General features: G+C 39.1%; 1 protein-coding gene across 1 annotated transcript in view; it reads left to right on the top strand.

Moving 5' to 3' along the window:
- The first annotated feature begins 17,795 nt into the window (after positions 1-17,795).
- CCDC91 (coiled-coil domain containing 91) overlaps positions 17,796-21,733 on the top strand; it is a 112,185-nt gene continuing 108,247 nt past the window's right edge. Inside the window, exon 1 of the mRNA XM_058805474.1 lies at positions 17,796-17,863. The gene's annotated coding sequence lies outside the window, so the exon portion shown is untranslated. The remainder of the gene's footprint in view (positions 17,864-21,733) is intronic.

Genomic DNA, 21,733 nt, shown 5'->3' on the forward strand with positions numbered 1-21,733 from the left:
TCCTCTCCTCTCCTCTCCTCTCCTCTCCTCTCCTCTCCTCTCCTCTCCTCTCCTCTCCTCTCCTCTCCTCTCCTCTCCTCTCCTCTCCTCTCCTCTCCTCTCCTCTCCTCTCCTCTCCTCTCCTCTCCTGTCCTCTCCTCCTGACCCCCACTGCATGCCAGACACACTCAGCTGAGTGCCACAGGAGTGGGATTTTGAGGGAGATTTGGGATGATATTCCTGTGATATATGGCAGGGATAGCCAGAGGATTCACAGCCTTCCTCTTGTGCTTTCCTGTGAGTCTCATTCAACACAAATGTTGAAGATACCTGGGACACAGAAGGTGCCTGGCATGTGCCACTACATGAGCAATGGGAGATGCAAGACCAGTTTCAGATTGCAACCCCATGAACTAAAAAAAGAAAAAAAAAGGTGAAGGAAATCCTTCTGTAGGGAGAGAACACCATCAGAGAGCTGTTTTTTATTTCTGTCATTCCTTTCTTTGGACCAATAAAACCCCGCAAACTTATGAGAATCTGCACTTGTTATTTCATCACTTATGAGCAATGTAGCAATTCCAAACTCATGTTTATAAGAGTGTTACATCCTTTCAACATCTGTTTCCAATATATGTGAGAGCTGGGCTTATCTTTGTTGTCTGCTTCAGTCTGGCAGTTTTATTTGGGATTTAAATCCCCTTTGAATGCACTGTTCTGTTGATCTGGAGTTTTGGACCAATCCAAAAAAGCTCAAGTGGAAATGATAGATCCTTATGTTACATAAATGTCTTTCTGAACTTTTTAAAGTTCATTACACTGATGGACTAGAATATTTAATTATTGTCCTTCCTATCATTTTTCTTCTACTGTTTTCCTCTAATATGATTATAGAGTCAGAATAATACGATGGCTGAGTAAGTTGTCTGGGAGACATTTCACACAACCCTATGAACCATCTAGTTTAACCCTAAGTCTGTCACTTCCTATGGAATTATTTCAAAATACATAATAATATGTGGTAAAAATTAATGCAGGGTAGATGATTTGAGGTAAATTGAACAGGTCTGGTCATGTGAAATTTTATACTCCTGGAAGTTAAAAGATAAAAAGCAATTTTTTACTGAACGTTTTCATCAAACTGATAGTTATTATTTCCAAAAAATGTTCAAAAATTGCATTAATTTTGGAATTAGTTTTCCCTACTCTAAGTAAATTTTTATATAACATATTCATAAGGGTATACTCTTCCTTTCCTGTCCCATCCTTTCTGTTTTTCCTTACTAGCCACACTGTTACTGTGTTTGCCAGATTGGCTGTGCTTATCACCTTTATGGGACAAATAAGGAGAAAGGAAATAGAGCTTGCTTCAACATGACTTGTGCCTGCCAGCACAAATATAGGCCTGAGAATGGAAAGACAATTTATTTCATTTTTTTAAATCAAAGACTGCCAACATATGAATTGATGGAAGTTGGAAGTTGCTCCAAAAAAAGGGGATGATCAGAGACAAAAGGAAATAAGAGTGAATTTGATTTAAATGACTGTAATACACTGACACAACTACTTTTGTAACAACCTGGGATGAGTTCTGACAGCTTTTCCTAGTTTTTATTCACTCATTATTCAGGCAAAACTCCCACTAACTTCTCTCCCACGGTCTGACTAATATTTATGTACATTATCTCCATGTCACCTTGTTATGGATCACACAGATCTTACTCATTTAGCTTCAGGAGACAAGTATTTCACACTCTGGGACAGGCAGAGTTGTTACAGCCTAAACATGAAAAAGGATTAGAAACATCATAACACTCATTACTGCTTCTCTCTGCAGCTTTATGCTCCCTTATGTAAAAACCTTTCTTTTCAGATGCAGAACTGCTTTCATTATACCATACTGACAAATAAGTATGTAGCCATATGATGGCAGCAATATGCTTAAATACATGGATCCCAACATTTAATATGTTTTACTTGTCCAAAAAGGGAGGATACAATGCAAACCAGTGTTCTGGAGAGCAAGACACAGCAGTCAAACATCACATTCAGACTGAAGCTGTCTCAGTTTTTGACTACAAAATAAAGATTGGCCCCCAGTTTTGCTGCTGAGTACAAGTCTAAGAAATCCAGTCATTTGTTCCAAAGCCATTTTAACCTCTTTAAGTGTAGAAGAAGCATTTGACAAAACAATTTGCCTCAGCACTGTACATGTAATGGATGGCATGGAATTACCTATGTACTCATCATTCCACAGTAACCAAAGATTATCAGCAAAAATTAAGCAAGAGTATCAAAATGAGGTCCAGAGGGAAGATGCTGGAAATTTAGATTTTCACTGGTTGATCTAAATTTCTCCAAAATATATCTTTTAGCAGGTGATGAAATTGAATGAACACAAAATACAAGCCAAAATGGAAGAGAGATTTCATTGAAGTGCCATGCTTGATAAATAATTCAAATTATTTCCCAGAGAATTCTTAAATTCTCCAAAAGTCAGTGTAAAAATAGTGGTATGTAAAACCTGCATGGACATACAATCATGCCTACAAGGCTTGGATGAATAATTACAGCATTGTCAAAGAACAACTTTCTTTGTCATTTCCTGGGTTTTCTCATCTTGTATCACTGGCTTCCTCAGGAGATCATCCTATCTCTATCTAGCCCGTACAACAGAGCTCTTTTAAGACTAGAAATCAAAAAAAAATAAAGGAGGTAAGATCTGCAAGGATAAGGGGACACTGGAAATATATTCCCTTAACCCTCTGATAGTAATTTACTCTATTTTTCTTCCCAAGGAGAACTCCACTGAAAATATATTCAACAGATATTTCTATCCAGTGATTTTGAACTCCTCTGATTCCAGGGGGAAAAATGCTTCATGGAAAGGAAGTGGCATGCCTACAGCCTGGACAGTAAGAGACTCTTTAGATAAATACAGAGAGATTCAAACAAAACTTGAGGTCCCTCTAGACTTTGGTTCAGAATAAAGGTTAGGGCACATCAGAAACTGAGGGGTCAGTTCCCCTCTAGTACCTGCTGTGTAATTCCAAATAGACCTAAAGGGGCACAGCAGTGTTTGAACAACTTGAAGGAAATTGGGTAACACAACTTTACACCTCTTCCTTCTTTATTTTAATTGCTCTCTCAGCCTTTTTTCCCCCTAATCCTTTACTAGTTTGTGCTGTTATTAAACAAGGAAGATTATTCAGAAACAAACCAAAACAAAATAAAACATATTTTCACTGACCTGATTTCTTGTTAGTGGAAAGAAGCATTTTGTAATTCAACAGATTAAACATCTTGCAATAGATTTTATTATTTTAAGAATGTTAAAGCACAACATCTCATCAAGGGATCCAAATAATTTCTGGAAACAGTTTTGTGGTAGGAGATGATAAATGGAGAAGATTAGGATGTTTTAAAAAACAATAAATATCCATTTGGTTGTGTGTGTCTATGATTAAGAACACAAAAGACTATTCTTTCTTTTTAACAAATGGTTTCTTACAGATCATTTTGAGGGTCCACCTGTATTGTCTACTTACATGGCCATGAAAAGAAAAGTAATTCATAATGAAATGGAAAACAGGAAAACTTTGTAACTTATTAGAAAAAATAAAAATCCAAAAAAATCCTGAAAACCACATGGTACCTTGTTCTTGAAAAAAACACTTTTACTTATTTATCAGCAACTGAGCTCTGGTATCTACTGAATGCTAAAGATATCATGTCATTACTGACAGATTCCACCAAATGAAAAATACTAAAGTAATGTGATTTTATTTTTTTAAAAGTAGCAACTTTTAGAGAATATAAATTATTTTCAGTGAGCCTTTCAAAATTTAAGTATTTGTACAGGTTCTAGAAATTAATGTTTACTATCAACAGGAGTTCACACGCAAACAGAAAATCAGTTAAGTCCAGTAAAAAGTTGTTGTTCCATTAACCTCTCCCACATTAATATTCTTTTATATAAGAAAGTGAGGTATGTCATGTTTTTCATCTCTCATTCTTGCATTATTTACTGGTTTAATCCTTTAAGCTGCAGCTCCAAAGCCCAGATCTTTCGGAATTAGCTACACTTGTACAGAAAAAGTGACTTGAAAGAAATGTGGCCTTATAGATTCATTCCCCAGTTATCCCTAAACCTCACCTATCACCATCCTCACCTGCTTTCAGGTTAAAAAAGCAAAAAAAGCAAAACTAAACTAACAATAATCTGCATTTAGGGAATCTCTTGTAATTTTCACAATGCTTTTTTATTCATAACTCAGGGCTACTGGCATGAGAAGTGTCTGATCAACCAGTGCTTTATCAGAGAACACCTTGAACCAAAGCTGCAGAAGGCAGGACTGGAGAACCTGCAGGGAACCCACGTGTCTGTAGCCTAGCCTGACTGTCAGTCATCCTTGAACCACTAACAATACTCTCAGCTTCTCCAAATATTCATCTTTGGCCATTAGAAATCACAGAAATGACCCATGGACATTGCTGGCCTTTGGATCACATCTCAAATGTAAGGGAAATCTGTTTAAACAGGTGGCAGCAGGACCATGAGAACTGAAAAATACCTGTATAACAAGGTATAGCAATTTCACTGACACATTACCAAATGTATACTTCCACACTTAACTGAGACTTAATGGGTGCTTCCACTATATTCAAATTTCCCCTGTGTATTTTGACCTTTTCTCCTCAGAATATTGCTTCTAATTTTCGGTCATTTGCCATATGAGACGAAATCCACACACAGTTCATAGAAGACTCAAACAGAGTTTCTGCTGCTTCTGTTTTCATTTTATTTAGGTTTATTTTTCTAAACCACATGTTACCTTATACCTTGCCAATGTAACTGGTTTGGAAATAACATATTAATTCAAACAGTGTTTGTTTGGAGGAACTCTCTGATAGCTTTCAGCTGGCTAAACACACTTAGATAGCATCCTGTTGGTTTCTGAGACAGAAGTGAAAGGCGGATCTGCTTACCAAGCGACAGCTTTGATGCAACATCCTCACAATATATGAGCACTTACACTTCTATATTCCTGGTGGTAGCTCTTTCTCAGGCATCCTTCAAGTGCCAAAGTTCATGCAGTTCATGTTTATATTCAATTAAAATCCCAAGTAAAATATTTGCAGACAAATGCTGCATTCTCAAGCTCTACGGAAGCCATTCAGACACATCTTCTACACAGATAACAGCGTGGGCTAAGTAGATAATTCCATGACAAATCACCTCTACTGCTGTTTATTTTGGTAGAAAGTGGTTGCCAAGTTTGTTTTCATGCATCCAAAATGAAATGTAACTTGATAACGCTTCCACCGAAAATACAAAATGGGTTCAGAAAAGGAAACTGCAATTCAGATTTGTTTTCAAACATTTCACAAACTGACTGATTATTTTGTTTTCCAGGGGAAACAAAAATCTAAGTGTGCCATGTGCAAAACTGAATGAAATTCAGTGTGTTTCTAGAATGAACTTGAAATACTAGTACTTAAATATAATGGTTCATAACCATGTTTTGATAGTGCTTTTCTCTTTTACTGCTCTCTGAAAGCCTTGTAGGAGCAATCAAGGAAAGCAATTATAAACAAATAATGTTAAATGCAGTATGAATAACAGTATACCTCCTTTTAGCATGAGAATATTTCCCTCCCACCTGAAAAAATGAAGATATTTCACTAGTGTTGTGGCAACATATTTTATTATCTACTGTTATTAAGCTCAAAAACCCCTGAAGTTTACTTAGAGAATGGTCCAACAATATAAAATACTTTATTATGGCACACCCATAGCCACACATTAAATGTTTCCTTTTCTCGCTGCCTATGAGAATGGCATTGACTTAAAAGTAATTTGTAAGGGAAAGATACAGTAAATAAATGTCGTGAACTCTAGGTAGATATAATCATTATTATTACGGCACCATGTTGTTTACTGCTAAACCACTAATGGTTGAGGTTGATCAGGGAAGCATAATCAGGTGATCAGTAATTAATCATAATTAATAATTTCCAAGTTCCATGAGTTCCATGATGGTAAGACAAAGTAAGTATAGAAAAACAGTGTCTGCCACTTGCCTGTCTCACAAACGCCCTGCTCTATTTATTGTCTTTACAGAGAAGAGCATCTTTTGTGGGATTTTGTGGGCAGGATATTTGATTTTCTGTGAAGGAAAAGGCCTCTTTCAACTACTTAGCTTTAAAAAACAAAAATAAAAATAAAAATGAGAAAAAAAGAAGTAAAATTAAATATAAGTAAAAATACAGAACGTGAATAATTTCAAGATTCTCCAGTTTCAGTAGAGTAAGTTATTACCCATTTCTGGAACCCATAAGCACTTTCCCACTAAAACCCCTGCCTCTGATTGTTATGATGGTATATATATACTACCAATAATCAATGGTATGATTATTGATAGTACCCTTCCTTTCAAATCCCTGATAAGCAGCCATGACTGCCACTGCCAGTCTATCATAACCAGACACTGTCTACACATCATTCATAGGGGGTTTTCTTCTCTCATTTCATATTTGCTGCACAAAAGAATCATAACTGGCAGTGTTGATGTAAGTCTTATCATTTGTTTCAAAAGAATGTACTTAATGAATGTGCTTTTTTTAAGGAAAAAAAAAAGCAAATTTTGACTTCAGTCAAACCTCAGGATATTTGCTGGAGTAAAGCCAAAACCAACCCACCCTAAACAAAATGGAATCCCTGAGAATGAATCCCTTCCCAAAACTAAGAACAGGTTCGGTCCTGTGTTCCTGAAGCTGGATAGATTCTATCAGTACCACATAATTACTCTCACAGCTTCTCACAATGCCTGCTAGAACAGAGCAGTAGACCTGAAATGTGTCAGTGGACTTCAGAATGACGGCTGTCTCCTGAATAAAGGATGTTTTCTGTCAGCAAGCCCTGGTACCAGTGTATAAAATCAGACCTGCACTGCCATGTGTGCACAATCTCAAGCTTAAAATGTATTTTCTGCAACAGCTTTATTGTCTGTGTGTAAATGCATGTTCAGATTCAGCTTCAGCATATACCACCATGCTCACTGGCTGGAAACTCTGTGCTGGAGAGGGAACACGATCAGAGGATTGGGATCTGATTTATGATTCAGCTCTATTGTTACAGAAAGCAATGGGCATGGCTGAATTAATTTGTCCTGGCTCCAGTCCTCCAAAAACCATATCAGCTTGCCATGTCCTTCCACCATGACTCAATAGCAACATAATCTCAGGATTCTATTAAAAATCTGTTAGGCATAAAACACACTTGTGCCTCCTGAGGGAGTCTTTATGGGATTACGTAGCTCCTACATGAAGCAGCTTAGTAAATTACAATATAGAAGAGAATTATGTGAGCCTAGGAGAAAAATAAAATTTTTGAAAATATTTAAAGGAAGAAAAAGTTTTTCTCTAACCACCAAACAAAGAAGACCACAGAGGGAATATAATTCTGATCTGGATGCAAGAGGAGAATACAAGACTAAAAAATGAACAATTTAATATTTGTTCATACAGATCCCCAATATGAACCAGCCCTGCAGGGACACACATGCCTGTTCCATGGAAAGCAGGGTGGATATAACCTACATGATTTAATTTTTGAGCCTCTGTAATTCAATGGCAGGATCACAAGTGAAACAGGTAAGTTGGGCCATATCCCCCACGATGCACTCAAAGTGTGAGACCACAGGGCATCAGACCCTAACAAGGTGGATTTTGGAAATCCCACTGCCGTAGCTGTGGGTCCTACACACACCTCAGCTGCAGACCATCACTGCAGGTCCTGTAGAGCAAACCCTGCTGAAGCACAGGTGTAATGCAGATATTTGCAGTGGTTAGCACAGGTCTGTCATGAAAGGTGATGCACATATGGAAAAACTGGGAAATCTAAAATTCTATTGTGGAAATTTCCTACGTGTTTGATCCCAGGATGAATAAACATAAGCTGTGGGGACAGTCTGTGCACAATTCTGTGGGCTGCACCTTTCAGATCCTTCATATTTCTGTGAAACACAAAAATATGGACATACTAGAAGGGCAAAGAGAATAGGTATCATACTATAGGAAACAGGTATTTAAACAATTATCTGGTGAAAATTCCTATCCTACATACATTTCCTAATTTCCTTGGCATGGCTGAAAATGAATTCTCTACAAACCTAGTTAGAACAGTGTGATAAACTGAAAACCATCACGAAGTAAACCTGAGTGAACAGAAAATGAACATTACCTGGGATATCACACCTTCCTTCACAAATAGGTGTACAAGCTCTGTAGAAAATTTTTACTAACAGTGAACTTTTAAAAGTACAGGCGCTTTTATGAGAGTGAGCTGGGTTTATCCCTGCAGTTTCTATGGAATGTGAAGGGTTAGGTGCAGGTAAGCCCTACAGCCTGTGGGTCAATCTCCCACGAGACACACATGCAAGTGTCATTTATGCGCTGCAGAGCTCGCCAACACTTGCTGACTTCAGAAAGTATGTGCACAAAACCGTGGGCAAGACTGAACAGCCACTTTTCAAACCGAAGTTTGTTCACAGAAATGCAAACACTTTTTGCAATCTGTTTCTAATTAACAATAGAGTCATTCATTCATTCTCTAACAAATGAGCAGAAATCCCCTTCCTTTAGCAATACGCAGACATTTGATAGTAACCGAGTATTTGAGGTGATTATGTGTTACAAGATCTGATTCTCTTGTATTTAACACTCAAGTCTTGTTTCCACCTCAGCTATAGGCCACAAAACCACTGTGCAGGATTATTTGCTTTGGGGCATTGGAAGAAGAAATCTTCTATACACAGCTGCAAAGGAAAGCAGTGTTTTGACACAATGAAGAGAACCTGAGGGTTGTCCTGATACTTAGCTCATAATTCCCAGAACAGAAAAGTACCTGCTGAGTGTCAGCAGGAGCAGCCAACACAGTCCTTTTTTATGGTCTGAGATCTCTCCCACATGAAACTTCCCAGTGATTCCTTTGATCCCAACTAATAAAACCAGATCTGTGAGGAAGCATCCCTCAAGCTACTGGCAATATCCAATCGCTAGTAAGCGCTTGATGCAGCTATCAAGCTATTGTCTCTTTAAAAAAACCCACAAAACAACAAAACAATTCAAACCAAAACCAAAGAAAAAATCCCGCTGACCACTAAGCAAGTACTTTAATTACAAAAGAAAAAGTAAAATGCTTGCTGCACTAGAAACTGAGATTCCTGCCACAAGAGCCTATTGTTGGCTTATGTTCAATTTGTTGTCCACCAGAGCTCCCAAGACTTTTCTAGCACAACTGCTTCTCCAGGACACTTGTTTAAATCATGCAATCTTCAAGTTTGGAAATTCATTTTTGCTTTCTTCACTCATGCAAACAATATACTGGTGTGATATTCCATTACAACGTGCTAATAAATAATGTTATTTCTAAAGTATGTAGTGTACTAAAACGCGGATCAATGGATTAAGGTCAAAATTCTCCTGAGTAATTTTGCAAGCATTCATCCTAATTTTTTTAACATGTGGACACATTTCTTAATACATATTTTAAAAAAGAAAGATGTTTCAATTATTTTAAAAGTTTAACAATCTTTTGTCCAACTGAAAAATGCAAATTTTGTTTATATGCACAAGTTGTCTTACAAACATCTTGTAAGTAAACTGAGAGATTGTAACATTTCAGACCATGCCAGATGTTCAATACTTTCTCAAAAATTTTTGTTTGCCCAAAGTAATTCTATGCAATGAATATGGCCCATGGTAGGGGGTTTAGAAATAAATGGTTTTTAAGATCCCTTCCAACCCAAAACATTCAAAGATTCTATGACCTTAATGGGTACAAAACTACAAAACATTGGGACCCAACTTTCTGTTGCCATGAATGTTCCCAACAGGAATATTCTTTTGCTCATTGTGAAATGTAAATTTTGGTTCATGAAAACCACCAACAGTAGTGGCCATCACAATCTGCCCACTGAAATATATCACCAGAAAGCTAATAATCAATTTTTTAAAATTGCTTGTTTTTGGTAAAAATAATTGCCAAGCATTTCAAGCACCACTGGCAGATCATGAGTAGAGGTTAATTTCTAATGTTATAATGGCATCTTTTGAGGATTAGATGCAAGAACCTTAGTTTATAGTACACCAAATAGTTTACTTTTTCTTTGGTAATTAAAATATTTGCTAAATGGTTAACAGGGTTTTGTGCTGGATGGGTTTTTTTTGAAGTAACAATATCTTGATAGCTGCATCAATGGAAGATTTTCCCTCTAAAAACAGTAAGAGTTGCTAGCATTTAGAACCTGCTTAGTAATTTCTGGGTTTGCCCAAAAAACCTTTCTTAAAAATTAATCATTAGGGGTGTCTTTTTCACTCATTTTCCCTGTGTGATAATGTAATTTATGAGTACCAAAAGTCTCCAATGCTACTTGAAATTCTTTGCTTGGCAGGAGGTTTCTCTGATACACTTGCACATTAGCAAACATTTACCTATTTTCAATAAAAATATCTCATCCAACTATCTTTTTATGGTCTTAATTAAACTTTTGCATAGCAGCTTAACTACTTGGAAGTGTTTCAAGTGGAAAAACAAACTCCAGTTTGTGAATGAATAATCAGGATCAGAATTCTGATCAGCTAGTTGTTACTAGGATGTTATCCCCCCAAAAAGGACCACGTGGTTAATCATTCTTCATAAAATTTAGCATGAAGAGATGGCAAAACACGTCTTCATTGAGGAAAGAGAAGCGGGACAGGAACACGTGTTCCTTTGAGCTCTGCAATGTCAAGCTCAGTCTTTGACTATATGTAGACATGGATATGACATTCCTGGCGGTGCAATGGCCCAGCGCTGCTGGATTACTGCTGGAGAAAGGAATGGTCAGTCCCCTCTGACTGCCAGTGGAAGGAATGCCATTCCCTGGCTAAGAGCTGTCCAACAGGGATGGCTGCAGCCACCGCCGCTGACAAAATCCAGGTCTCACAAAAAGGTGCTCACTTTTTACAACGAGAACTAATTGAGGGTTTTTTTTTTTTCTTCCAGAACCTTTCTGGCTGTTTGCCTGAGTCTGTCTCAAACACAACAAATTCATAGGTGGTTATAAATAACTCCAGGATTGCATTCAGACACTCAGTCTGAAGATTTTTAAGTCTTACCACAGGCTATTTTTAAGAGTGGACATTAAGACACCCATAAGGAATTACATGCTAATATGCTGAACAATTTCAGGCAGTACCGGGCTCCAGCAAGTTTGGTCAGAGAGGATTCCAGGACTGAATAATGTGGCACTGCATCTGGTACAGCTACTGCACTAGAGTCATGATTGCACAGTAGGACAGACAATTCCAAGCAGCTGCTCCAAAACAATAGTATTTGTCCTTCTTTGGGGCTCCAGCTCGTCCCCTGAGTAACTGGAATAGTTGCTCATGCAAGTTCTCTGTAATATTTTACACCCACCTTTTTAGCTGTTGGATCATTTACCTGGCATTTCTGAGATTCTAGAATTTCTGAGATTCAGCTCTGGGTTTCCACAGCTTAGAAGTAACTGTGCCAGTTCCTGCTTAAGGGAAGTTCAGGATGGACTGCACGAGTTCCTAGATTACTTAATGTCTGTTTCAATCATTACTACTAACAGCAAACTGATTATTATAAATTTTCTCAGTAATTTTAGCAAAATAATAATAAACAACCAAAATTGCTATGATAAAGCTCTATCTTTCAAATATAGGTACACTGAGTAGAGTTACTAAATGTAAGGAAGTGGCATGATTTAACTCTCTCATTTCTTGAGTTAGTCTCCACAAAACTGCATCGATAGGACAAATCCAGTAGTGCTGCAAAGCCTGTCATTTTCTTTTCAAGTATTTATTAAAAATTAAAATAAATGCAGAACAGTAACACTGCAAAAACTTAAAGAGGAGCAAAATCTTTTGGTCCATTGAATTTCTCTGCTACTGGACATTAACCATACGCTTAACTTCATTGTATTTTGGCAACATTGTCGAGAAGATACTGCTGATGTCATAAATAAAGTTGTGTTTCAATCCTATCCATAGAAGCCTTAAATACTGAAGGTCTAAGAAAGCCAAGTGTGAAAAGAGCATTGTTTTCAAGTGGCAATATTTTTGTCCTCCAAAACGATTTCTTCTGGGAGTTCTTACCCTAGTTGTTGAGAGAATTTATGGACCTTGTTTGTCCACTCTTTCAAACACCCACAAAACATGTGCACATTTGCTGCCAGCTGAAGAATCCAGCCCTACTTCTTGTTGGTGAGGTCTGGCTGATTTTAAATGCCCCAAGTATGTTCATAATGGCTTTAAACAGAACTACTTGGACATTTCCCTCACAGCTAAACCATTCTCCCAGCGCTTGTGCAATTTTTTGTGGTTTTTAGGTGACCTCTTTGTGCCATATTGTTTACACTGGAGTTTCTGTGAGCTCAAATATTTATATATTTTGACATTAAATAAGGGAAGCTAAAATACTGTAAGAAATTACTACCTGAAGTAAAAGCACCGTTCATAATCGCTCTTGCAGATGTAAGCAAAAGCTGATTTAAAAAGAATTGTGCTTGTGACCCAAAAATCTGTCTTAAACCATTTAACATTATTTCAAAAAGATGTCTCCAGTGTAGCATTGCTGCTTATATAAATGCACTTAACATATAAATCAATTAAACCAGGAAAAAAGGTAGCTGAAAAATAGATCACTGATTACAAATTCAAAAGTACTTCCACAAGATTTAAAAACCAGCAGGATCCAATATTTAAAAAAAATCCACTCAACTCAGAAAAAGACTAAGCCACCTAGTACAGTGCTTATTTAAATGCACAAAAGCTGGGATAATTAGGGAAGGTTAGTTAGGCAGATACTACTAATTAACTGTAAGGACAGGACTGCATGACTTGAGATGGAAGGTACAGTACAACATGCTGCCAGAATGACTCTTGGTGAAGCTGCAGAAACCTTGGCATTTCTGCCAATAAACAGATTCTATAAATGGTGAAAAAAAACCCCAAACCAAAAACCAACACTTTAGAATGTGGCCTCTGGGTTCTGTCATCTAAGAGAAGAAATAGCTTTTAATAGGTAGAGGAGAAACGTTACTCTATAGTGGTTTTTGTGTTACAGCAAGAGTTGTAACTGTCTACTTTTAGTAAATTTTCTTGAAAGTAAATGACAATGACTTCTATACTATGCTTTTCCTAGAAAACCGTAAAAGGCAAACAAGTATGGTATGCCTTGACTGTGGGTTTTTTAGTGGGTAGAAAAGGGTGGCAGAATTTTGCTAAGCTGGATTGTGGTCTAGCAACAAATAGACTTTTTGCTTTATTGCCAATTGTGAGGTCTGAAGTATGTGAGTAGCTCGGTAGGGTAAAAATCAGAGATTTAAGTTGAAACAGACTGAATTATCCTACACATGATGGCTACTTGGACAGTTAATGCAATTCTTCAGTTAATATAGTTAATACATTTTCTTCTCCTGCCCTTTCAAGCTGACTGGACATTGCTCCTAATAGGGGCCACAAGAATGAGAGAGGATGTTGGTTCTTGCTGTGGAAATGATAGTTTGGCAACAAGATGAACTTGGTCCATTTTTCCCTGCTAATCACCAAACAATGGATCATAAAGACTTTAGATTCCCCAAGGTTTGGCTGTGTTTGAAAAGATAAAAAAATTGTGGTTACCTTTCATATAAAGAATCTCACTGTCCCACACCCCATTGTCTCCATCTGCTTCAGGGTAAGAAAAGTAAATACTTCATTTTGTTGTGTTCTATCACCAACTTCCCTCAGTATGGAAGTCAGCCCTGTAGGTTAATGATGGCATTTAACAGTGGTAAATCAATCCATATCTACTTTAAAAATCATGCTTGTTTAGCAGTTTTGCTTATTTCTCTACTAGGATTTAAAAAAAGCCTCCAGTCCAACAGCATTACAAACATTGTTTCCTTTGGAAGATGCACAAATATGACTGGCTTCATACCACACAAAAATGCTCAAATGAAGGGGGGTATCATCCACCTATTTATAACCACCCAGTGCTACCATGTAAGGCTGAATGAATTAAAAAAAAAACAACCCAAAAGTTCCAGAACTGACAGGAATCTCTATAAACTCTGCTCTCTAGGAGACAAAACAATAACATTCAGCCAAAATCAAGATGTTTTTTGGTCTTGGATTGTTTCAAACTATTTTGGGTGCAATTATGCTGGACCTTCTGTTATTCAGTATTATGAAAGGTCTTTTTCATATTTCATAAAGTTTTAGTTTAAAGCTGAGTACAGCTAAAAAATATAAACAATCAACTTTTTGCTATTTACTACATGCAACTTTAAGCCAGAATACAAGCCTCCCATACAACTTCTTCCTGATTCCTTCTAAAAGCTGTAATCAGTGTATAATTTGCAATGTCTTTCCTCTTCTTGCTTTTTTCTCTACTTGCTGAATTTGCACTTAATAAATTGTCCACTTCAAGGAATGAGTCTGAGGCTGAGACAAATGGATTTTCTTCTTTCCATTTTGCTTCTCTGCCCTTCTGTTACCCAAAATACAGTGGCTGTCGAGAATCAATACTACTTTGGAAAAAAATGCCAACAATTTATACAGACAGTCTGACCAAAGTGAGGTATTCAATGAAATGCAGCGCAGGACAGTAATAAAATTTTGGCTCTGTTTCCTCAGGGCACGCTATGAGAAGAAATACTCCTAAAATATAAGGGGCATTATCCAGGGAGATTTTTAAAGTGAGCTCATGGGTGCCTTGAGACAGGTCAGATGAAGAAAAAATTGAAGTAGATTCACCAAGAGCAGCTTATTTCAAGGACTACAGTCTGGCAAATTAGTAGGGAAGATAGAAAGACAATTATCAAAAAAAACTCCAACACATCAGACCCCAAGGAAACCAAAAATACAGACATTTTGAAAATTATAGCCTTAAAAAACCCAATAAATAAGTAAACAAAAAATCCCAACCAGAGACAGAGGCCTGTGTTACAAAGATCTAAATTGTGTGGAAGAGATGTTGAAATGGATTTTTGGACAAGCTAAATATAATCATTCACAAAAAACCCTTAATATTTGAATTCTTTCTTGGAACAGTTCTAGTATACTAGGCACACCTTCCTCTTGTGCTCCTGGTATATAAATTAAGGATAGAAGATACAAAATTAATGCAGCCGTTTCAGTGGAAAATCAAAACAAAGGTGCTTTCATTTTTCTCATCTACCAAGATCTGACATGGAAAAAAAAGTAAGAGAAATCTTTTATTGGTCATAAAAAATTAAATAAAATCAGGAATAATAATAATAGTAATAATAATAATAGTAATAATAATAATAATAATAATAATAATAATAATAATAATTTCTATTAAATTTCAAAATGGAGAAAGTAAGCTAATTAGAGAAGTCGACATTTTGAGGGGACATTTTTTCTTTTGATAAGAAGAAAAGTGTAGTTATGTGTATTAAATATTAATTTTCACAACCCAAAAAGCATAGCTGTGCTTTAAAGACAGAGTGAAATTGTAATTATCTAAATTGGCTTGGTAAGAGCTACTTTTTCTTGGCTTTTTGCCCAGAATACATTTATCCCTTCTTTAAAAAACAGTATAGCAAATTCTAAAACAGAAAAGGAACACGTTAGAGATGTAATACAAGAACACATTGATAATAAATAACATACTTGTGGATTACTGCCTTCAGTAATCCAAATTTACATTGATCTGTACAAAGAGAATAATATGGTAAAATTTGATAGCAAAAGTAAGTGAAATCTTCAATTTATTGACAAAACAGGAGCAGGCACTGCACGCCTCAGAGCAGGTTTGAACACCACCCTGGAAAGAACCTCCTGAAGTCCTGAGAATCTAAACATTCACTTTCAGCATTACAGAAACCCACCAAATAACTACTGATTAAAACTTTCAAAAACCTATTCAATGTACCAACATTAATATAGAATATTGAGAAGGTGTTTTTAGGGAAATATTTTTCCCCTTTATATCCAAGAAGAAATTCTGTTGTCTGTCTGATATAATGGTCTTTAGCTGGAGCAACACAGCAGTAGAAGATTAACTAATGCTGAAAACAAGCCCTTAATTGCTGTTTTGTCTGCTGAGTACGAATGATTTCAGAAACTTCTATCAAATTGTCAAATTTTATAGTGCTCAGCACACAGGCACAAGCTTTTTTTCCCAAGGAGTATCTTAGAAGAAGACTGATAAAGTGTATGCTATTTACCCCTCCAAAAAATCATGTCCTATAGCTACCTTCAGGAACACTGCAATCAGGTATAATGGGACACAAAACCTACACTGTAATATCTCTTCATTTTAATAATGTTTTGGTGAGGTCCTGGCACAGGGTGCCCAGAGCAGCTGTGGTTGCCCCATCCCTGGAAATATCCAAGGCCAGGCTGGACAGGGCTTGGAGCAACCTGGGGTAATGGAAAGATGTCCCTGCCCATTTGGAAGCCAAACCAGTCTGTAATTCTGTGATCTTATGTTTCTTCATGTAGTATGGAACAGGAAACTGCTGCAAGGTGCTGCTCCAGTGGCACAATGTTACATCTTTTTCATTCTCTGACTTTCAATGTACTGTTCATTAAGTAACTTTCTACTTGATACTGACACAGTTCTGTTCACAAAAAAGGTTCAGTAGTGAAATTAACGAGTTGTTTTCCCAGTTCATCACAATGTGTCATTCACAGCTCAGCTGCCTGCCCTTCCTTTGGCCTCTTTATGCCATGTCCTCTCATAGAATGGCACAAAGTCTTATCTCCTCCTGTCCAGCCTAGGGCTGGCGTGATCCTCACTGTCCTGCCAGTTCCTGATTCATTTCCATGCTTCTCAGCAAAGGAAAGACAAGGAGAAGGGCCACAAAGGTGAGAGTAGGTCTGGTGAGGAGAGACTGCGGGAGCTGGGTCTGTTTATTCTGGAGAAGAAAGGACTGAGAGGGAAACTTCATTAATGCAGATAAGTATCTCAAAGGAGTGCCAAGAGCAGGGACCAAACTCTTTCCAGTGGCACCCACTGACAGCATGAGGAGCAAAGGCCATAAACTAAAACATGAGAAGTTTCATTTTAACATGAAGAAGAATTCCTTCCCATTGAGGGTAGCAGAGCACTGGGACAGCTGCCCAGGGAGGGTGTGGATACTCCCACCCTGGAGACATTCCAAACCCACCTCTGTGCCACCTGCTCTGCCTGACCCTGTCCTGGCACAGAGGTTGGACTGGATGGTCTCCAGAGGACCCTTCCAACCCTCAGGATTCCTGAGGGGATTCTGGGGTGACACTGAAGAGACACCGCTGGTGCTCTGCCACTCACCGAACCCACAGTCGGGCTGGGTGAGCAAACACGGTCCGGGAACCAAAGGGCAAGGGGCAGAGGTTCCATCGAGGGTCGGGGGTGATGCCGGGGTTGATTCCAGCCGTGATTTCAGCCAGCTGTGATTGATTCCAGCCGTGATTCCAGCCCTGCCCGGCAGGATCAGCGAGCGGCGGGGGCGGCCCCGAGCCCGGCCGAGATGAGCAGAGCAGCAGCGCCCGGCGCTGCGGGGGCTGTTCCCTAATTCAAGAGCTCCCTAAACACAAACACAGCAGCCTAGAGAGTTTACAGAATGAATTCTGTTTATTCTCCAAAGGGCGCACAGTGGGACTTTCCACAAACCACGCTCAGGTGGTAACAACTCGCAATCTTTTGTAAAGCAAAACACACACGGTGGACCCGCCTATCTAATCCACGCTCTCCGCCTACCTAATGCATATTTATCCGGTGATGCAATCTTACGCAATGCTACAAACACAAGGTTGTTTCCTTCATTAAGCAACCCGTATTGTAGAAGTTATCTGACGCCATCAGTTGCGTTTACACAAGGTGAGACAGCCCAGCCTGGGGACAGACAATTCCGCTCGGAGGCATCAAGGTGACCTCGGCCGCGGGGAGCGGGGGGGCGGCCGGATCCACATCCGGGTGAGGCCGCGCCGGCGGGGAGCGGGGACGGGCCGGGGCAGGAGCAGGGATGGTCCCGGCTGGATCCGAGCCCTGCCAGCCCCGGCCCGAGCCGGGTCCGAGCCCTGGCAGTCCCGGGTCACAGCCAGGAGCTGCGCTGGCCAAGCGGGCGGCAGAACCCGGCCGGAGTGTGGCCGCAGGGATGGGCCCTTCGAGGTCCGGCTCCACCTGCCGCCATTCTCCTGCCTCCAGCTGCTGCAGCTTCATCTGTTCCCTCCTGCCTCCACCTGCTTCCATCTGCCTTCACTTGCCCTCACCTGTCTCCACCTGCCTTCTCCTGCCCTTTCCTGCCTTTTCCTACTTGCACCTGCCTTCTCTTTCCTTCATCTGCCCCCTCACCTGCCTGCCCTGTGGAGGCTCCCTGTGCCGTAGCACTGACAGCGTGTGAGGCGCTGGTGATGCCCTTAATGATGGGGAACGTGAAAAACGCCGATCACTTGTTTTTAAAATTGTAAAAGTTTAATAAAGTAGTTATAAAAATAGGAATAAAGTAGAGTAATAATAATTTTGACAGATTGAATTAGGACAATATGAGACAATAGAGACAAAGAGTTACGGATGTCCGGGTACCTTTTTCTGGGCAGCACAAGCCCGAAAAACGACACCCGTTAACAAAGGATTAACCCTTAAAAACAACAGCCTGTTGCATATTCATACATCTCATACATGATGCATAAATTCCATTCAAACACAGGATTCTGTCTGGTCATCAACAACTTCCATCAGAATCCTGACAGCGCCTTCAAGGCGGGAAGAAGTTTCTTTCTTCTGATAAGAGGGCAATACATTCTTTTTCTCTAAAAGATTTCGGTGTCCTCTGCCTGATATCTCGCTGCGAGTCCTTTTAAAAAAGTATCCTACATAGCATAGTTTCTATTTTAACATTTTTTATAACCTGAAACTATATTTAACACACTACTTAAGAGAATTAATACAGCATTACTTTCTAACACAACACATATAATATTCATTTTAATATTTGCGAAAAGCCAATTATAAAATACATGCATTTTTCACAGGGCATAAGGATCACTACCAAAGGGATTTTAGAATTAGTTCAGAGGAGCAGCAGGGGCCTGCCTTCCTTCCCTGTGTTTTCCCTCTCTTGCACCAGAAAATTGGTGTCCCTGTCAAGGGGAGAACCCTTGGAGTAGTTCTCTAGCCCAGAGGTTTGGAAATCCTGGCTATGAGTTCTTTGTTCATCTGCTTCCAAAGCCAAACTGTACATGGCCAAATTTTCAAGCATTGTCCAGAATCTTTCAGTTGTGAAATATCCTGCATGATTTTTCAGAGGTGCGTGGGCGCCTAGTGTCTGCTACTGTAAATGGAGTTAGGTGTTGAAGTACTCCTGAAAATCTCTCAGAATCTTCAGGCATCTAAACCACTTTCTGTAAATCCGGTCTTTAAATATTTTAGGAGTTTTGCGGCTTCTGATCTGTGTCCTCTTGATTCCTCAATGCCCGAGCCTACCCTTCTGCTCTGGGACATTGTCATGCTGAGCCCTGCCTGAAGCTTTGGTTCTTGTCAGTAGATTCTAGTTTATTTCATAAACAGTTTTTCTTTTCTCTCCTGGCAATTCTTTTTGCCAGTCAATTGCACACTGTGAATGCATCTTTTGCCACGTTACTGCAGCATTTTGGTGGAATTAAGAGTAGTGTTTGTCACAGTTCTTGAACACCTGTTCCAGTAGAGCTGCTTGATAGTTTTTGTTCTCAGCACTCCCTGGCTGTTTGCCTTTCTGTTCTTTAGATTTTATTCTTCCATGTGTATTTTTTGAATAAATGACCATGATCTGAGTGCCTCCACATCCATGGCTTGACTGTCTAGAGTAAATATTGATGCAAGTGTTGTAATTACTTCCTTGTTTTTCCTTCATGGGCTATCAGTTTCTCACTCGCTAGTTCTGGAAGCAGACTGCTGACCATCCTCAAACACAGACTGCAGGGCAGACAGTGTCTGTTGAGTGCAGTAGTGACCCTCATGCTGGTAGGATCTGAAAGAAAAAAACCACAGTACTGTTCAAACAGGTGATGCTTGGAAGCTCAATGAATGGTAGATAATCCCAGAGCCTTTTTTAACAGCTTCTTAAAGAGATTCTTAAGTGTATTTTGAAGACAATTAAATACAGGAGATAAGTTTCTGTGCTCTGTGCCTCAGTGTGTCTGTGAATTGATCCACCAGTAACAGTTTTTGCTGTTGGTCTGAGACACTGAAGCTGAGATGGTGTTTTAGCTCAGCTGAGGGGGTGGGTGGGTCATGTGCACACCAGATTGAGACAATTGGCATTAAAATGGGGTCTGTTGCCTTTGGATTTGTTTTCATCCAGATCTCTCTCTGACCATTGTTATAATTAAAGCTTCCTACCAGTTTGATTCTACCTGGAGTGGTTGAAAACTGAGCATACCAGATGACACATTTGCTTCTATTGTATTCACACAGAAACCTCCGTGAGGATTTGGAGGTACAGTGATCAGACCATGCCTCACTAGAACTCCCAGTGCAGTTTTAGTCCTTTTGCAGTTGATTAGGAGCTCCTTGACTGTTTTCTGCACATCTTTGAAAACAGCCATGGGCTGTTGGGGCAGCTCCTTCGCATTTCTTTCCAAGTGACGCAGCTACTGCCAGAGCTTGGTGAGGAGTATCTGCTGTCTGGGTACTGTTAGCTGTTTCTCTGGTGTCAGGCTAATGGCAACCACACAGATTGAGAGATGCCAAGATGCAGTTATGCTATGAAGCATATTTCTGCTCCAGAGGAACAGTTGGATTGCAATCTTAAGGGCAATAACTCCTCAAATCTTTACGAAGCTACTGAGACAGATACCTAAGCGTGGTGTCTCTCTGAGGGCTTGGCTGGAAACCCAGCTTCCAGGAAAGCTTGCAACACCAAATGGGAAAAGGTCTGTGGTATGATGGAAATACACCTTCTGTGAGTTCTTAAATGTACAGTTCACAGTGCCTTCCTGCCCATGTTCAGGTACTTGAGGTGTGGTTTGTGTGTGCAGGGCCCCATGTCCTCATGTGTGGTAGAATCTGCTGCTGTCCATATCTGGCCAGTGCTTCATGCTCAAGTGCCCTTACAGGGAAGTTCTTTCTGCTCAAGGAAAACGAATTTGGTTATAGTAATGACACAGAAAAAATCTTGTTAAACCAGTTTTGATACTCAGAACTTTTACAGCTGGGTTTTGTTTGTTTGTTTGTTTCCTTGCTTGCTTGCTTGCTTTTTGTGTAGGGCTTTCCCCTCAGTACACTCCAAGTCTCAGGCTACAGACTCTAAATTTTAAGTCATGTGGACTAAATCTACTTTTAAGCGCAGTGTAAGTGGTAGATCATCTGAAAAGTGTTTCAAGGTGACTTTCAGGCACTGTATTTTGACATCTGTTATGCTTCATTACTTCGTTACTTTGATATTTATCAATGCAAGAATACATCAGAAGTTCAAAGTACAGGACTTGTTTTTCGTTTTTCTACCTCATACTTCTAAAGACTTGAGAATTATGTGGAAATAACCCCTGCTAGTGTTAGTAGAAATAAATACCTTAAATTTGAAGGTTGGATTTATCTTTTCTGATAAGGCCTCTTGCAAACCTAATCTTCTCTCATTACTTTGCATCCTTTAAGCAAAGGTATCTGCTCTCTAGACCTGAGTCTTCAGAAGTAGTATTATTTTTACACATAAAAATCAAGTGCTTTGTAATTTTCTTAATGTAGAATTATATTATCTAAACTTTCTTGGTA

The sequence above is a fragment of the Ammospiza caudacuta genome, chromosome 5 (genome assembly GCF_027887145.1).
Source record: "Ammospiza caudacuta isolate bAmmCau1 chromosome 5, bAmmCau1.pri, whole genome shotgun sequence".
NCBI classification, from domain to species: domain Eukaryota; kingdom Metazoa; phylum Chordata; class Aves; order Passeriformes; family Passerellidae; genus Ammospiza; species Ammospiza caudacuta.